The sequence below is a fragment of the Pteropus alecto genome, unplaced genomic scaffold (genome assembly GCF_000325575.1).
Source record: "Pteropus alecto unplaced genomic scaffold, ASM32557v1 scaffold25, whole genome shotgun sequence".
Lineage (NCBI taxonomy): Eukaryota > Metazoa > Chordata > Mammalia > Chiroptera > Pteropodidae > Pteropus > Pteropus alecto.
This window is the reverse complement of record NW_006441955.1, coordinates 35,518,197-35,536,542: the sequence shown is the minus strand read 5'-3', so window position 1 is coordinate 35,536,542 and position 18,346 is coordinate 35,518,197. Positions and strand designations below refer to the sequence as shown.

At 35.4% G+C, this 18,346-nt stretch overlaps 1 protein-coding gene across 2 annotated transcripts in view; it reads right to left on the bottom strand.

Annotated features, from left to right (window-relative positions):
* Positions 1-10,102: 10,102 nt before the first annotated feature.
* Positions 10,103-18,346, bottom strand: part of RPAP2 (RNA polymerase II associated protein 2) — a 78,682-nt gene continuing 70,438 nt past the window's right edge. For both annotated transcript variants that reach the window (XM_006919409.3, XM_025051920.1), the window contains one exon: positions 10,103-10,544. The gene's annotated coding sequence lies outside the window, so the exon portion shown is untranslated. The remainder of the gene's footprint in view (positions 10,545-18,346) is intronic.

The window sequence follows — 18,346 nt, the reverse complement described above, 5'->3', positions numbered from 1 at the left end:
AATACTTTGGAAAGTAAAAGCTTGTAAGTAATAATGATGCGTAATTAATGGATATGAACTGGGGACTGTCCCAGGCAAACAGGATGTTCCTTTTTGGGGCATTTACCCTAGTTGTGCCTCCTTCCCATAGGCAGGCTGAAGATTCTGAGGGCCATGACCATCTTGTCTTTGCACCCCTTCTCGTGTCCAGCCAGTAATTTTTTTAAACGAAATTTTTATTTTGAAAAAACTTTAGATTTACAGAAAGTTGCAAAGATAGGACAGAGTTCCTGTATACACTTCACCCAACCTCCCCCGTTGTTTACATTTTGTATTTTCATGATACATTAGTTAAAACTAAAAAATTGCATTGGTTTATTACTATTAAACTCCAGACTTTTATTTGGATTTCCCGTTTTTCCATTAATGTCTTCTTTCTGTTTTGATCTAGATCAGGATACCATATTGCATTTAGTTACATGTCTCCCTTGGTCTGTGACAGTTTTTCAGTCTTTGTTTTTCATGACCTTGACAGTCTTGTGGGGTGCTGGCCAAGTTTCCTGTAGAAATGTCCCCCAAACTGGATTTGTCTGTTTTCTCATGGTTAGACTGAGGTTATGGTTTTGGAGAATGCCATAAAGGTGAAGTGTTCTCATCACACTTATCAGGGGCACATGATATGCACAGGACATCACTGGGGATGTGAAACTTCATCACTTGGTGAAGGTGGTTTTTCCCTTCCCTATTTGGGAGCAAGTCACTAAGTTTAACCCACTCTCTAAGGGTGGACTATGCTCCACTTCCTGGAAGGGATAGTATCTACATATAATATTATTTATTTCAAAATCAATATTTTCTGACAACCGTTATATCCATTTTCTTTAAGGGCCTGTGGAAGAACAGCTTAAGGTGACACTCAGTGATTTTTCCTACCCATTCAGTGGCCTGAGCAGTGAGAGCAGCAGACCAGTCTTATCTTGTATTTTTGTTCCCCCAGCTTTAGAACTAGCCATTTTCCCAAGAAACCTTGGTTCCTTTTATTGGAAAATGACATTTAGAAACCAAGATCTAGCACAATTCTTTGAGCTGAACTGAACTCCACTTCAGTCCTCACAAGCTAACATAAACCTGGCAGTAGTAGTATGGGAGGCAGATGCAACACACCAAAAAGCTGCTGGCTTTGTAGTAATCTGGTGGCTGAGGTGGTAGTGGTCTATTTGGCTTTCTAATGTTTCTATAATGAACTACTGGCTCCTTACCTGAGGGCCCTAGTCCTGCAGGGTATGGGAAACAACTAAAGAGGTGTCTCTGGGCACAGAGGGGAGAGGGGGATACAGCAGCAACTTCCCTTCTTTACCCTGGAGAATTGTTACTAGTAGGTCAGAGGGAGGGGCCCTGTCATTATTTATGATTTTCTAAAATTTATTTTTAATTTTTTTAGGTATAACTGACATGTAACATATTAGTTTCAGATGTATAACATAATGGTTCGATAATTTATATGTATTGTGAAATGATCACAATAATTCTAGGTAACATGACACCATATATAGTTCCAAAAACTTTTTGTGGTAAATTTTGAAATCTATTCTCTTATCAACTTTCAGATATGCAATACAGTATTAACTGTAGTCACCATGCTGTACATCACATCCCCAGGACGTATGTATTTTATAACTGGAAGTTTGTCCCTTTTGACAACCTTCACCCATTTTGCCCACTCCTCACCTCTGGCAACCACTAATCGGTTCTCTGTATCTGTGAGCTTGGATTTTTTTCATTAATTAATTTTTAGATTCCATATATAAGTGAGAGCATATAGTATTTGTCCTTCTCTGCCTTATTTCACTTAGCATAATACCCTCTAGATTCATCCATGTTGTCACACGTGACAAGATTTCATTCCTTCTTATGGCTGAATAATATTCCATTGTATATACCACAATTTCTTTATCCATTCATCCATTGATGGACACTTAGGTTGTTTCCATATCTTGGCTTTTGTCAATGATGCTGCAGTGAACATGGGGGTGCATATATCTTTTCAAGTTAGTGTTTTTGCTTTCTTCTGATAACTACCCAGAAGTGGAATTACTGGATCATATAGTTATTGTTTTTTTGAGGAACCTTCATACTGTTTGCTGTCACGGCTGTACCAATTTACATTCTCACCAAGAGTATGCAAGGGTTCCCTTTTCTCCACATCCTCTCCAGCACTTGTTATTGCTTTCGATAATAGCCATTCTAACAGTTGTGAGGTGATATTGCATTGTGGTTTTGATTTGAATTTCCCTGATGGTCAGTGGTGTTAAGCATCTTTTAATGTACCTTGTAGTCATCTGTTTATCATCTTTGGAAAAATGCCTATTCAGATCCTCTGCCCATTTTTTAACCTATTTCCAAGACTACTCACCAGCGACGCTTGTAGCTGCAGCGTTTACCTCAAACTGCGCAGATTACAGTCCTAACTTCACTCCCAAAGTTTAACACAAAATATTTCACTTTTATTATTTTCACATTGCTCTAGAGTATCCATAGTCTTTGGAAACAAATGGCATCATTCTATTTATAGCATTCTGTTTTTAGTAGTGGTATTTTCATTTACAATATATAGTAATTCTCGATCGCATATAGTAATTCTCAATCGCTGAAAATGTCAAATTCGTTGCATTCCTACATGTGATGTTAACACTGTTTTCGAATAGCTGTCAGCCGAAGATTTGATGAGTCCAATTTATGTATACATTTGTTACATTAGGATTAGAGACAAGCTGTTTAGAAATGACTAAGAACAGTTTTTATGTTTCATTTTCACATTGAAAACCAGATTTGCTTTAGCTTTGGAGCATTTATATAAAATTAATGCTAGCAGCGAGCTGCATTTTTTTCCTAAATGAGAAATGTGTTTTTTTTTTTTGCTATTGAGTTGTATGATTTCTGTATATATTTTGGATAGTAACCTCTTATCAGATGTGTATTTACAAATATCTTTTCCCCTTCTGTAGTTCCTTTTTGTTGGTTTTGTTGTGCAGCTTTTTAATTTGATGGGAGTTTTATGGTTTCATGTCTTACATTAGACTTTAATACATTTTTAGTTAATTTTTGTGTATGGCGTAAGATAGTCCTGTTTCATCCTTTTGCATGTGGCTGTCCAGTTTTCCCAATGCCATTTACTGAAGAGACTATTCTTTCTCCATTGTATATTCTGGCTCCTTTGTTGTTAATTGACCACATATGTGTGGGTTTATTTCCGGGCTTTGTATTCTGTTCCATTGATCTGTGTCTGTTTTCATGCCTGTGCCATACTGTAGTTTAATATAGTTTGGAATCAGGGAGCATGCCTCCAGCTTTGTTCTTTGTTGAGAGTGTTTTGGTTATTCATGGTCTTTAGTGGTCCCATACAGTTTTAAACACTTTGTTCTATTTTTATGAAAAATACTTTTGAAATTTTGATAAGGATTACACTGAATCTGTAGATTGATTTGGGTAGTATGGACATCATCTATAATTTTTAACAGGTTTATTAAAACAATTTATATACAGCAAGTTCACCTGTTTTAAGTGCACAAGTCAATTATTTTTAGAGTTTACAAAGTTGTGCAAAAAAATCACAATTTAGTTTTAGAACATTTCATCACCCCAAAGAGATCCCTTGTGCCCATTTGCAGACAACCCCTGTTCCCACCCCTGGCCCATGCTTTAAAGATTTTCCTTTTCTTACATTTTATAAAATGGAATCATACCTTATAGGATTTATGTGTCAGACTTATTTCACTTAGCATAATGTTTCTGAGGTTCATCTGTTATAGCATGTATCGGTACTCCACTGTATGACTTATTTTTCTTCAATTACAGTTGACATTCTATATTTTATATTAGCATCAGGTATACAGAATAGTGGTTACATATTTATGAAGTGATTCCCCCCATTAATCTAGTAACTCACTGGCACTATGCATAGTTATTAGAATATTTTTGACTATGCTGTACTTTACATCTCTATGACTGTTTTGTAACTACCAATTTGTATTTCTTAATCCCTTCACCTTTTTCAACCAGCCCCCAACTGCCTTCTGGCAACCATCAGATTGTTCTCTGTTTGTTCGTTTACTTTGTTCTTTAGATTCCACATATAACTGAGATCATATGGTTAGTCTTTCTCTGACTTATTTCACTTACCATAATACTTTCTAGATCCATCCATATAGTCAAATGGTAGGATTTCATTCTTTATTATGGCTGAGTACTATTCCATTGTAGATATGTACCACCTCTTCTTTATCCAGTCGTCTATCAATGGACATTTAGGTTGCTTCCATATCTTGGCTATTGTAAATAATGCTTCAGTGAATATAGGGGTGCATATAACTTTTCAAATTAGTATTTTGGATTTCTTTGGATAAATACCCAGAAGTGGAATTGCTGAGTCATAAGGTAGTTCTGGGTTTTAACTTTTTGAGGCACTTCCATACTGTTTTCCATAGTGGCTGCACCAGTTTGCAATCCTACCAATAGTGCACAAGAGTTCCCTTTTCTCCACATCCTCGCCAACACTTGTCATTTTTTTGATTTATCGATGATAGCCATTCTGACAGGTGTGAGGTGGTAGCTCATTGTGATTTTAATTTGCATTTTTCTCTGATGATTAGTGATGCTGAACATCTTTTCATGTCTTCTGGCCATCTGTACATCCTCTTTGGAGAAATGTCTATTCAGGTCCTCCGCCCATTTTTAAATTGGATTAATAGTTTTTTTAGTGTTATGTGAGTTCTTCATAAATTTTGAGTGTTAACCCCTTGTTGGATATATCATTGGTGAGTATGTTCTCCCATTGAGTAGACTGTCTTTTCATTTTGTGGGTTTACTTTGCTATGTGAAAACTGTTGTTTGATGTAGTTCCACTCATTTTTGCTTTTGCTTCCCTTGTCTGAGGAGATGTATCAGATAAAATATCACCTAAGAGCAGTGTCAGAGAGTTTACTGCCTATGTTTTCTTCTAGGAGTTTTATAGTTTCAAGTGTTGCATGTGTTTAATCCATTTTGAGTTTATTTGTGTATATGTTGTGAGAAGGCAGTCTAGTTTCATCTTTTTGCATGTATCTGTCCCGTTTTCCCAACAGCACTTATTGAATAGATTGTCTTTACTCCATTGTATATTCTTGCTTCCTTTGTCACATATTGACCATCCAGTCTGTTCCACTGCTCTATGTGTCTCTTTTTATGCCTGTATCATGCTGTTTTTATTACTATAGCCTTGTAGTATAGTTTGACATCAGGTGGTGTGACACCAACTTTTTTTCCCTCAGGAGTACTGTGGCTATTCAGGATCTGAATAAATTTGTGGTTCTGTATAAATTTTAGGATTATTTTTTCTAGTTCTGTGGAAAATGTCATTGGTATTTTGACAGGGATTGCACTGCATTATTGATTGCTTTGCATAGTATGGACATTTTAACAATGTTATTTTTTCCTATCCAAGAGTACACTATGTTTCCATTTATTTGTATCTTCTTCAATTTCTTTCTTCAGTGTCTTATACTTTTCTGAGTACAGGTCCTTTATCTCCTTGGTTAAATTTATTCTTAGTTACTTTATTCTTTTTTATGAAATTGTAAATTGGATTGTGTTCTTAATTTCACTTTCTGAGAATGTTAATGGTGTATAAAAATGCAACTGATTTCTGAATGTTAATTTTGTATCCTGCTACTTTATTGAATTCAATTTCAGTTCGAAAAGTGCTTTGGTGGAATCTTTTAGGGTTCTCTCTATAGTATCATGTCATCTGCAAATAATGACAGTTTTACTTCTTCCTTTCAATTTGGATGCCTTTTCTTTTTCTTGTTAGATTGCTGTGGCCAGGACTTCCAATAAGACTATGTTGAAAAAAGTGATGAAAGTGGACATCCCTGTCTTTTCCCTGATCTTAAGGAAACACTTTTTTAAAAAAATTCTAACTGAATTATATCTTTTTAAAAAATATATATCAATTAGAGTTGATATACTGTATTAGTTTCAGGTGTACAATAGTGCTTAGACATTTATATAACTTATGAAGCAATCACCTTGATAAATCCAGTATACATAGACACTATACATAGTTATTACAATACTATTTTCCCCATGCTATACTCTACACCCCCATGACACTTTTATAACTACCAATTTGTAACTCCCATGATACTTTTATAACTACCAATTTGTAACTCTTAATCCCCACCTTCGCCCATATCCACCCCTAATCCAGCAACCATCAAAATGCTATCTATGATCTTGTTTCTGTTATTCTGTTCTTCAGATTCCATACATAAGAGAAATCATATAACATTTGTCTTTTTGTCTTACTCCACTCAGTACAATACCAAGTCCATCTATGTCGTTGCAGATGGCAAGATTTCACTCTTATGTCTGAGTAATATTCCATTGTATATATGTACCACTTCTTCTTTATCCATCCATCTATTGATGGACACCCAGGTGGCCTCCATATCTTTGCTACTGTAAATAATGCTGCAATGAACATATGGATTCTTCTTTGTCTCTTATTATAGCCTTTGTTTAAAAATCTATTTTGTCTGGTTATTAGCATGGCTACCCCCCAGCATTTTTGTTTCCATTTTCATGAACTATCTTTTTCCATCCCTTTCAGTCTGTGTCTTTTGATCTGAAGTCTCTCGTAAGCAGCATATCTAAGGGTCTTATATTTGTAGTATTTTCTTATAATCTTTTGTATTTCTGTGGTGTCAGGTGTCATTTTCATTTCTAACTTATTTGGATCTCTTCTTCTTGATGAGTCTGGTTAAAGGTTTATGAATTTTATCTTTTCAAAGAACCAGCTCTTGGTTTCAGTGATCTTTTGTACTGCTTCTTTTAGACTCTATTTTGTTTATTTCTGCTCTCATCTTTATTATTGCCTTCCTTCTCACTTTTTGTTTGCTGTTCTTTTTTTAGTTCCTTTAGGTGTAGGGTTAGACTGAGATTTTTTTGTTTCTTGAGGAAGGCCTGCATTGCTATGCATTTCCCTCTTAGGACTGCTTTTCATTGTGTAAAGATTTTGGGTCATCATGTTTTCATTTGTCTCAACATTGTCGTATCTTTTGATTTCTTCTTTGATCTCATTGTTAACCCATTCATTGTTTAGTAGCATGTTATTTAGCTTCCTTCTGTTTGTTTTTTTCAATTTCTTTCTTGTAACTGATTTCTAGTTCCACGCCATTGATGGCTGATGAAGACACCTGATATGATTTCAATATTCTTAAATTTCTTGAGGCATGTTTTGTGGCCTAACACGTGATCTATCTTGGAAAATGTTCCACATGCACTTTAAAAGAATGTACATTCTTTTGCTTTGGGGTGAAATGCTCTAAAAATATCAATTAAATCCATCTGGTCTAATGTGTCGTTTAAGGCCGCTGTTTCCATGTTTTCTGTCTGGAAGACTTATCCATGGATGTCAATGGGGTGTTAAAGTCCCCTACTATGACTGTATTACTGTCGATCTATGTCCGTCAATACTTGCTTTATATATTTAGGTGCACCTATGTTGGGTGCAAAAATGTTTACAGGGGTTATAGCCTCTTGTTAGATTGATCCTTTAACATTATGAAATGTCCTTCTCTTATTATAGCCTTTGTTTTAAAGTCTATTTTGTCTAAGTATTGCGACCCCAACTTTTTTAAAAATTTCCATTTGCATGAAATATCTTTTTAGATCCCTTTACTTTGCCTGTTTCTTTTGATCTGAAGTGGGGCTCTTGCAGGCAGCATATGCACGGGTCTTGTTTTCTTATCCATCCAGCTACCCTATGTCTTTTGATTGGAGCATTTAATCTATTTACACTTAAAGTGATTATTGATAGATATGTAGTTACTGCCATTTTATTATTCATATTTTTTGTCTTTTTTTCTTCTTAAGAAGTCTCTTTAAGACTTCTTTGTAGTATGGTTTGGTGGCAATTAACTCCTTTAGTTTTTTCTTGTCTGGGAAGCTCTTTATCTCTCCTTCAATTTTAATTGATAGCCTTGCTGGGTAGTCTTGGTTGTAGGTCCTTACTTTTCATCACTTGGAATATTTGTGCCAATCTCTTTGGGCCAGCAGAGTTTCTGTTGAGAAATCAGCTGACAGTCTTATGAGAGCTCCCTTGTAGGTAACTGCTTTTCTCTTGCTGCTTTTAAGATTCTGTCTTTAACCTTGGGCAGTTTAATTATGATGTGTCTTGATGTGGACCTCTTTGGGTTCATCTTATTTGGGACTCTCTGTACTTCCTGGACTTGTCTATTTCCTTTGACAGGTCAGGGAAATTTTCTGTCATTATTTCAAATAGGTCTCAATCTCCTGCTCACTTTTCCTTCTGGTACCTTTTGGACTTTATCTATATACCAGTTAACGCTTATTTGGGTTGTTTCCCAAATATGGTTAATGCTGCTATGAACATTTGCCTGCAAGACTGTGTGAACGTTTTCATTTCTTTTGGGATGGAACACCAAGTGGAATTTTTTAGTCATATGGTAAACTCATGTTTAAGAAACCATGAGACTGTTTTCCAAAATAGCTGCAGTTTTACATTCCCACCAGCAATGGATTAGGGCTCGTTTCTCCACATCTCACCAACACTATGATAGTATGTCAAGTGGTATCTAATTTTGGTTTTAACCTGCATTTCCCTAATGACTAGTGATGGTTAGGATCTTTTCATATGCTAAGCCATTTGTATATGTTCTTTGCTGAAATGTTTATTCAGTGTTTTGCCCATTTTAAAAGTGAGTTGTCTCATATTTGTTTTAAGAATTCTTTAGTTTGGATATAAGTCCTTTATAAAATATAATTTGAAAATATTTTCTGTCTGTGGTTTATCAATTTATTTTCTTAATGTTTTTTTGAAGTGCAGAAGTTTAAAATTTTGATGAAATCCAACTTATGTGTTCCTTTATACACTATACTTTTGGGATCTTATCTAAGAACTCTTTTCCTAAACCAATGCCATGTAGGTATTATCTTGTTTTCTTCTAAAAGATATATAGTTTCTGCTTAACATTTAGGTCTCTGATCCATTTGGAATTTATTTTTGCATATAGTAGGAGGTAAGGGTCTAAATTCATCCTTTTTGCATCTGATATTGAAATATTTCAGCACGTTTGCTGAAAAAACTATCCTTTGTACATGGAAATGCCTTGGTAGCTTAGTCGAAAACTAACTGACCATAAATATGAAAGCTTACTTCTGGACTCTAAAGTTCTGTTTCACTGATCTTTATATCAATACCACACTGTCTTGAATACTGTAGATTTGTAATTTGTAGTAAGTTTTGAAATCAGGAAGTGTTCTGCATTTTCAGAATTGTTTTGGCTATTCTGGATCCTTTGCATTTCTCTAGAAATTTTAGGATCAACTTGACAATTTTTCAAAAAAGCCTGTTGGGGTTTTGACAGGGATTGCACTGATCTATAGATTAATTTGGAGAGGACTATCACCTTAACAATGTTGCATCTTCTAATTTATGAATATGGAATATGTTTATATCTTTAATTTCTCTGAATGTTGTATAGTTTTCATTGTACAAGTCTTATACTTCCTTTGTTAAATTTATTTTTAAATATTTCATTCTTTTGGTGCTACTGTGGATAGAATTGTTTTCTTAATTTAATTTTTGGATTTTTCATTGCTAGTATACAAAACACAATTGATTTTTGTATATTGATGTAGCCTGTGACCTTGCAGAGCTTGTAGTTGCCTGTTTGTTGAGCTCTCTATTCCACCAGGCTGCTTTCTGGCCCCTTTTCATGGCTTTGCTTTTAGCGGCTGTTATTTTTTCCACTGTCCAAGAGTACAGATCTCGTTTTGTTTCTTGGCCCCCTTGTAAAGCTCCTCAAATTGTCTGTCTGAGGCCCTCCGCAGCCTCAGCTACCCTGGAGGCCCTGCTTACTTGCATGCTTCATATCCATTTTGAAGCAGTGTAAATTCTAGAGATTATCTCTCTTCAAAACAAACTACAGATTCATTTTTTTTTTTTTTTAATTTCTTCGAGTCCAGAAAGTTTTCAGATACTCTTGTTTTGGACTTGTGAGGTTAATCACATTCTAGCACAGTCAGCTTCTTTAAAAGAATAATGACTAGACTTCCAAAGGACTTTATCTTAGATTGTATTTATTAACTTCTTTACTAGAATCTAGAGTTTTGATTATGTGGCCAAAATAAGACTTTTCTCAATTTTTCAGTCAAGTGATGTGATGGCTGGAATCATCCAGAAAAAATACAAGGTCGTATTTTCTTGAGTATTGATTTAAGCTTCAATTTAAGACTTCAACTTTTATTTCCAAATAAATAAAAATAGTATGTCTTATAGCCAGAGATGCTGGACTTGGTTATCTCTGTTGGGATAATGGTTCTCCTCTATCTCGGGAAGTCACTCTGTACAGGTAAGAGATGAGAAAGCAGGGGGTTGAAATCTAAAAAGGTAAAGATTTTTCTGGAAACAAAGCTAGTTATCAGTTACCACCAGACCATCACTGTGGCTAGAATTCCGGAAATGATGAATAGTTCATTTTTAATTCATTCTTCATGGATTATACCTGTGAAGCAAAAAAGGACAGTCTGAATAAAATACCTATTTTACCAGGTTTTGGGAACATTGTGTTGCTTTCCCAATATGTTTCATTTTCCCTCATTATGTAGCAATAATGATTTGGGTGGAATACACCCAAGGTCATATTCAGCTCAAGGATTAGGCCTTGATGAGTCTAGGTCAATAAGAAAAGCCTCTCTCTGACTCCCCAAACATCCCTTCCCAGAACGAAAGGGTTAGCTCGGAGTATTCTTATGGCCATATGGATTGGTTTAGGGGTGTCTTCAATTAGTGTGAAGTTCAAGACTCTCACTTGGGACAGTATAGTATACAATATGTAAAGCTGGGACCTACTAAGCAACTTTGACATCGTCAAAGTAGTAGACAGCTTCTAAGATGGGCCCCCAATGATCCTTACCTCTTGATATTCATGCCCTTACACAATCCTCTCAACTTGAGTGTGGGCAAAGTGATGAGTTTCTAACCAGTCATGGTTAAAGCAGCAAAAATGCTGGGATATCGCTTTTGAGCTTAGCTCCAAAAAGAGTGTGGCTTCCATCTTGGGTACTGTCTCACTTGCTCACTCTGAGGGAAGCCATATGCCAGGTTGTGGGGTGCACTACGGAAAGGCCCATGTAGCAAGGAACTGTAAGCAGTCTCTAGACGACAGCCAGTGAGAAACTGAGGCCCTGAGTTCAACACGTCTGAGGAACTAAATCCTGCCAGCAACCACACAGATGAGCTTGAAAGGGGATCTTCTTCCAGTTGGGCCTTCAGATGACATCACAGCCCTAGCAGAAAGCTTAATTGCAACCTCATGAGAGATTGGGTCAGAAGCCCTAAGCTAAACTATCTCCATATTCCTGACTCACAGAAACTGAGATTAAAAAAAAAAAAGTTTTAAGTCACTAAGTTTTGGAGTAATTTGTTAAGCAGCAAAAGATAATATAGCACCATAAGAAAGATTAGTTTGGGCTGGATTTTTTCCCCATTATTTGTAACTGAAAGCATATTAACATATATTAGGTAGTAGTAATTTAATCTTGAGAAGGTTAATAGACATTAAAACCTTGATGTTTAAATGAACTTATAGCTTACAAAAACCATGCAAACAGAACAAAATTGATCTGTGTACTCACAACCATTGCCATTTCTCATGTGGAAAATTAGATCATAAGGCCAATTCATTCAGAATTCCTTATAATACTGACAAAGCCTGGGAAAGGGTTTGATTACTTACATAAACAGTGGTCACAGGGAACTCCTAAGATGACTTAAAACATCTTGTTGAAAGTCCTTTAATACCATCTGTTTACATGTTTTAAATATGCTAATTAGAATGATTAATTGCTACCTATACATTGAAGGAGGTCTGAAAGGACCTCTGGTTAGGCATTATTTGTTTTTAGTCTATCTGGAAAAAAAGAACCCTTTCATTCAATAAAGATAGGGTGTCATGAACTAATGAATGATTAGTTCAATTGTCGGTATCTGAAGCCCAATAAAATAAACTCCAACCTCACTACCTTCTTAGAAGGGCTTTTGAATTGATGCTTACATAGGCTAATCTGAGCTTACTCCCAAAAAACTGTTTTATGGGAACATTTGAAAAGGTCACAAGTTGGGAGGCACTTACAGTGCTGATTCTTTATATTCTAGTTTCTAGCAGGTTCAAGGGAAACTGCACTTTCTTGCCTGCCAAAATACCTCTCTCAAATATCATTTTCATATATTTAAAGAATTGCTTGAAGTTTTTCTTATAGACTTTCAAATAAAATATAAAATGATATATATCAAGTATGCTTCTGGAAAGAAGACAGCCTTGAAGGCAGAGGTGAGGGGGAATTTTCCTTTTTAAAATTATGCAGTTCTGTATTAATTTTAACTTTTATACAAAGCTTATATTGCTTTTATAATTTAAAAATTGGAAATTAAAAAAAAAAAAAGTTCCCTGAGAGGGTCTCATTTGTAGTTTAGGATGAATTTCTTCAATCATAACATTAAACCGACACCTATTAGGTGGGTCCAAAATGGTGGCATAGGAGGAAGCTAAATCGCTCCCTCTCATGACCATACCACATATACACCTACATTTAGAGCAGTTCCTCCTGAGAGACAACAGAAGGATCAGAGGTGCTGGTGAATGCCATTGTTTACATTCTCCCTCCACCTGGATAGTGCAGGTGGGAGATTTATGTAGGTGTTCTGGCAGACCTACAAGGCTGCTGGTATGTGTGGACTGGACTACCCAGCCTGGACCTCTGCTCTGGCTGTGGACAATTGCATCAATGGGGTGCTGCCCCACCCAGAACTCGTGCTGACAGGATCAACAGGGTGCCAAAGCGTGCAGGCACTGAATTGCCATACCAGAACAACAGAGTCACTGCATGTATATGTGTACACTGGGCCATGCTTCTCCCAGCTGCCAGCCAGCATTGTAGGTACCCACCCTGACTCCAACCACTTTGCCAAAACCCAGCATACAGTCTACACAGAGGTTGTTTCTACACAAGACCACTTTTTCAAGATTGGGGGAGATACGTATTGCATCTAATTCATAGGGAGAAACACAAAGTCAAAATTGGAAGACAAGAACATGTTCCAAATGAAGGGAAATCCTATAAGGCTATCAGCTAATTTCTCAGCAGAAACTTTACAGGTCGGAAGGGAGTGGCAGGATATAAAAGTGCTGAAATAAAGGAACTTGCAACCTAGAATAATACACCCAACAAAGTTATCATTCAGAATTGGAGAGAGAGAGTGTTTCCCAGATGAGCAAAAACTAACAGAGTTCATCGTTACTGACCTGGCTTTAAGAAAAATGTTAAAGGGTCAGCTTTAAGCAGAAAACAAAGGCTACAACAAGAAATAAGAAAATACATGAAAGATAAAATCTTGCAGGTAAAGGCAAATATATCATGCACCGAATCAGCCACTTAAAAAGCTATATGAAGACAAAAAGTAGCAAAATTAACTATAACTACAATAAATGGGATAAAAAACAAAGATCTAAAATATGACGTCAAAATCAAAGCATGGAGGGAGAGTAAAAATGCAATGCTTTTAGAATGCATTTGAACATAAACACCTATTAGCTTCAAACAGACTATTATAGATGGGTATATATGAACCTCATGGTAACCGTAAACCAAAAAATTAGATAAAGTACATGTAAAACAAAGAACCCCAAAACACTAAAAAGCCAGCAAGCTACAAGGGAAGAGATCAAAAGAAAGGAACAGAATTACAAAAATAATTAATAAAATGACAGTAAGTACATCTCTATCTATATTTACTTTAAATGTAAATGGACTAAATGCTCCAATCAAAAGACACTGAGTGGCTGAATGGATTAAAAAAAACAAAACTCAAATATATGCTGCCTACGAGAGACTCATTTCAGACTGAAAGACACACAGACTAAAAGTGAAGGGATGGAAAAAGATATTCCATGCAAATGGAAGTGAAAAGAAAGGTAGGGTAGCAATTCTCATATCAGACAAAATAGACTTTAAAACAGAAACTGTAAAAAGAGACAAAGAAGGGCATTACATGATGATAAAGGGGGCATTCCAACAAGAAGATATAATAATTGTATATATCTACACACCCAACATAAGAGCACATAAATATATAAAGAAAATATATTAACAGAGATAAGGGGAAAAATTGACAGTAATACAATAATAGGGGGGGGGACCTTAATATCTCACTTACATCAATGGATAGATAGATCATTCAGACAGAAAATCAAGGAAACAGTGGCCTTAAACATCACATTAGACTAGATCAACTTAAATATTTCATCCCCAAACTGCACAGTATGCAGGCTTTACAAGTACACATGGAACATTCTCCAAGACTGATCATATATTAGGTCACAAAACAAGTCTCAAAAATTCAAGAATACTGAAATCATACCAAGCATCTTTTCCAACTACAACTGTATGAAACTAGAAATCAACTACAAGAAGAAAACCAGAAAAAACACAAACAGGAAATAAAAAAATACTTTGAGATAAATAAAAATGAAAATACAACCTTCCAAAATGTATGGGATGCAGCCAAAGTAGTTCTAAGAGGGAAGTTCATAGTGATACAGGCTTACCTCAAGAAACGAGAAAAATTCCAAATAAACAACCTAACATTACACATGAAGGAACTAGAGAAATAAGAAAACCTAATGTTAGTAGGAGGAAATACACAAAATATAGACTAAAAAAACAATAGGAAAGATCAATAAAGCTAATAGCTGGTTCTTTAAAAGGATAAACAAAATTGACAAACCTTTAGCCAGACTCATCAAGTATATAAGGCGGCCCAAAAAAATCGGAAATAAAAGAGAAGTGAAAAATAACACTAGAGAAATACAAAGCGGACCATTAAAGAATACCATGACCAATTATATGCTACCCAGATGGACGAACTAGGAGAAATGGATAAACTTCTAGAAACATACAGCCTTCCAAGACTGAATGAGGAACAGAAAATCTGAACAGACCAATTACTAGCAATGAAATTTAAGCAGTAATCAAAAAAACTCCCAACGAACAAAAGTTCAGGTCCAGGCGGCTTAGCAGGTGAATTCTACCAAACATTTCAAGAAGAATTAATACATGTTCTTCTCAAACTATTCCAAAAAATTGAAGAGGAAGACTTTCAAACCCATTCTATGAGGCCAGCATTACCCTGATACCAAAAATAGACAGACGCTACAAAAAAAAAAAAAATTACAAGCTAATATCCCTGATGAACACACATGCAAAAATTCTCAACAAAATATTAGTAAACCAGATTCAACAATACATTAAAAAGATCATATACCATAATCAAGTGAGATTCCAGGGATGCATGGCTGGTTCAGTGTCTGAAAACCAAGCAACGTGATACACCACATCAATAAAACCAAGGATAAAAATCATATGATCATCTCAATAGACGCAGAAAAAGCATTTGACAAAATTCAACATCCATTTATGATAAAAATTCTCAACAAAGTGGGTATAGAGAGAACTTACCTCGACATAATAACGACTATACATATGACACACCCATAGCTAACATCATACTCAATGGTAAAAAGCTGCAAGCTTTTCATTTAAGATCAGAAACAAGACAAGGATGCTTATTCTCACCATTTTTAATTCAATATAGAAGTCCTAGCCATAGCAACGAGACAAGAAAAAGAAATAAAAGGCATCTATATTGGAAAGGAAGAATTAAAACTGTTTACTATTTGCAGATGACATGATACTATATATAGCAAACCCTAAAGACTCTACCAAAGAACTATTAGAACTAATAAATTTAGTAAAGTAGCAGGATACAAAATTAACATATAAATCTATTACATTTCTATAGACTAATAATGAATGGTCAGGAGAAATTAAGAAAACAATCCTATTCACAACTGCATCAAAAATAATAAAATACCAAGGAATAAATTTAACCTAGATGAAAGACCTGTACTGTGAAAACTGTAAGACACTGAAAAAAAAAATGAAGAGGACACACAAAAATGGAAGACTATACCATGTTAATGGATTGGAAGGATTAATATCGTTAAAATGTCCATAACTACCCAATGCGATCTAAAGATTCAGTGCAATCCCTTTCAAAATACCAAAGGCATTCTTCTCAGTACTAGAATAATTCTAACATTTATATGGAAACACAAAAGACCCCAAAGAGCCAAAACAATCTTGAGAAAATAGAACAAGTTGGAGTATCACATTCCCTGATTCAAACTATTCTACAAAGCTATAATAACCAAAACAGTTATGACATTGGCACAAAAACAGAGACACAGATCAATGGAACAGGTAAGAAAGCCCAGAAATAAACTCTTGCTTATGTGGTCAATCTACAAAGGAGGCAAGAATATACAAAGTTTCTTCAATAAGCACTGCTGGGAAAACTGAACGGATATATAAAAAAAAAAAAAAAAAAAAAAAAGAAAAAAGAAAAAAAAAGAAGAAAGAAACTGAACCACTCTTGTATATCATACAAAAATAAACTCAAAATAAAGACATCAATGTAAGATCTGAATTCAAAAAACTCTTAGGAGAAAACATAGTAAACTGTTTGACATCAGTCTTAATATCTTTTTGGATATGTCTCCATGGTCAAGGGAAATAAAAGGAGAAATAAACAAATGGAACCTCATCCAACTAAAAAGCTTCTGCACAGTGATGGAAGCCATCAACAAAATAAAAAGACAGCCTACTGAATGGGAGAAGCTGTTTAAAAATGATATGTACAATAAAAGGTTAATATCCAAAATATATAAGGAACTCATGCAACTCAACAACAAAAAAACCTGATTAAAAACTAGGCAGAGGAGCTGAATGGACATTTCTCCAAAGAGGGACCTACTGATGACCAGCAGACATATGAAAAGATGCTCAACATCAGTAATCATCAGGGAAATACAAGTCAAAACCACAATGAGATTCCACCTCAAATTTGTCAGAATGGCTGTTATCAAAAAGACAAGAAGTAAGTGTTGGAAATGATGTGGAGAAAAGGGAGCTCTTGTGTAGAATTGTAAAATGGAACACAGTATGAAGATTCTTCAAAAAATTAGAAATAAACTATCATAAAACCCAACAATTCCACTTCTTAGTATTAATCCCAAGAAAACATTATTTGCAATAGCCAAGATATGGAAACAACCTAGGTATCCATTGACAGATGAATGGATAAAGAAAATGTGGCATATATATTACTCAGCCATTCTTTTTATAAAAATGAAATCTTGCCATTTGTGACAACATTGATGGACCTAGAGAGTATTATGCTAAGTGAAGTAAGTCAGAAAGACAGATACCATATAATTTTCCTTATATGTAGAATCTAAAAACACAAAACAGGAACAAACAAAACAAAAATAGATTCATAGAAATGGAGAATAAACACGATTGCCACAGGGGAGGAAGGGGGTGACATGGATGAAAAAGGTGAAGGGGAATAAGAGGTACAAAATTCCAGTTATAAACAAACCATGGAGTTGTAGTGTATAGCACTGGGAATATAATGAATAATATTGTAATAACTCGGCATGGTGACGGTTACTAGACATAGTGTGGTGATCACTTCATAAGGTGTATAAATGTTGAATCATTATGTTGTACACCTAAAAATAATAAACTGTTGTATGCCAACTATACTTTAATAATAAGAAATAAAATTTTAAAAAGCTACCTGAGTACTTAAGAGTGTGTAAAATGAGAAGAGGAGGAAGAGATGAAGAGTTATGATTAAGGCAGGATGAGGGAGGGGACATTCTGATGGACAGTCTGGAAAGAGATAAGAACTTGGGATAGTAGAGGAGGGCTACATATCTGGGAGAAGTGTTAGGATTCAAGTAAGCAAAACTTGTAAATTCACCCACTTATCTGCGCAGGAGATTACCAAGATATTGGCTGGGTTCTGGGGTGATTTCTGTGAAGAGGGAAGTAGGATGAGGATGTTCTCAATGGATCATTGCGGTATTTGGGTTAATTGCTACTTCCTGGGAAGAAACTTACTGGATGGGACATGCAGGATGGTCTAGGTTTGAGTTTGAAGGTGATAGTGGGAGATTCCTGGATTGCAAGAAACAGAATTAACCATGGTAAGCTCATACAGGAGGAATAACAACAAGGATGGGGCACAAAGTAACAACAATGGAGACAGGAAGTGAGTAGGGAAGCTGAGAACTAAGAGACGGCATGATCTTTTTTTAGCAATTTAAAGACATCTTGAGGTCTGTACTTGGTTTTCAAAATTTCCAATATGAAAAAAGAATCCCAACAGGCAACAAATGAA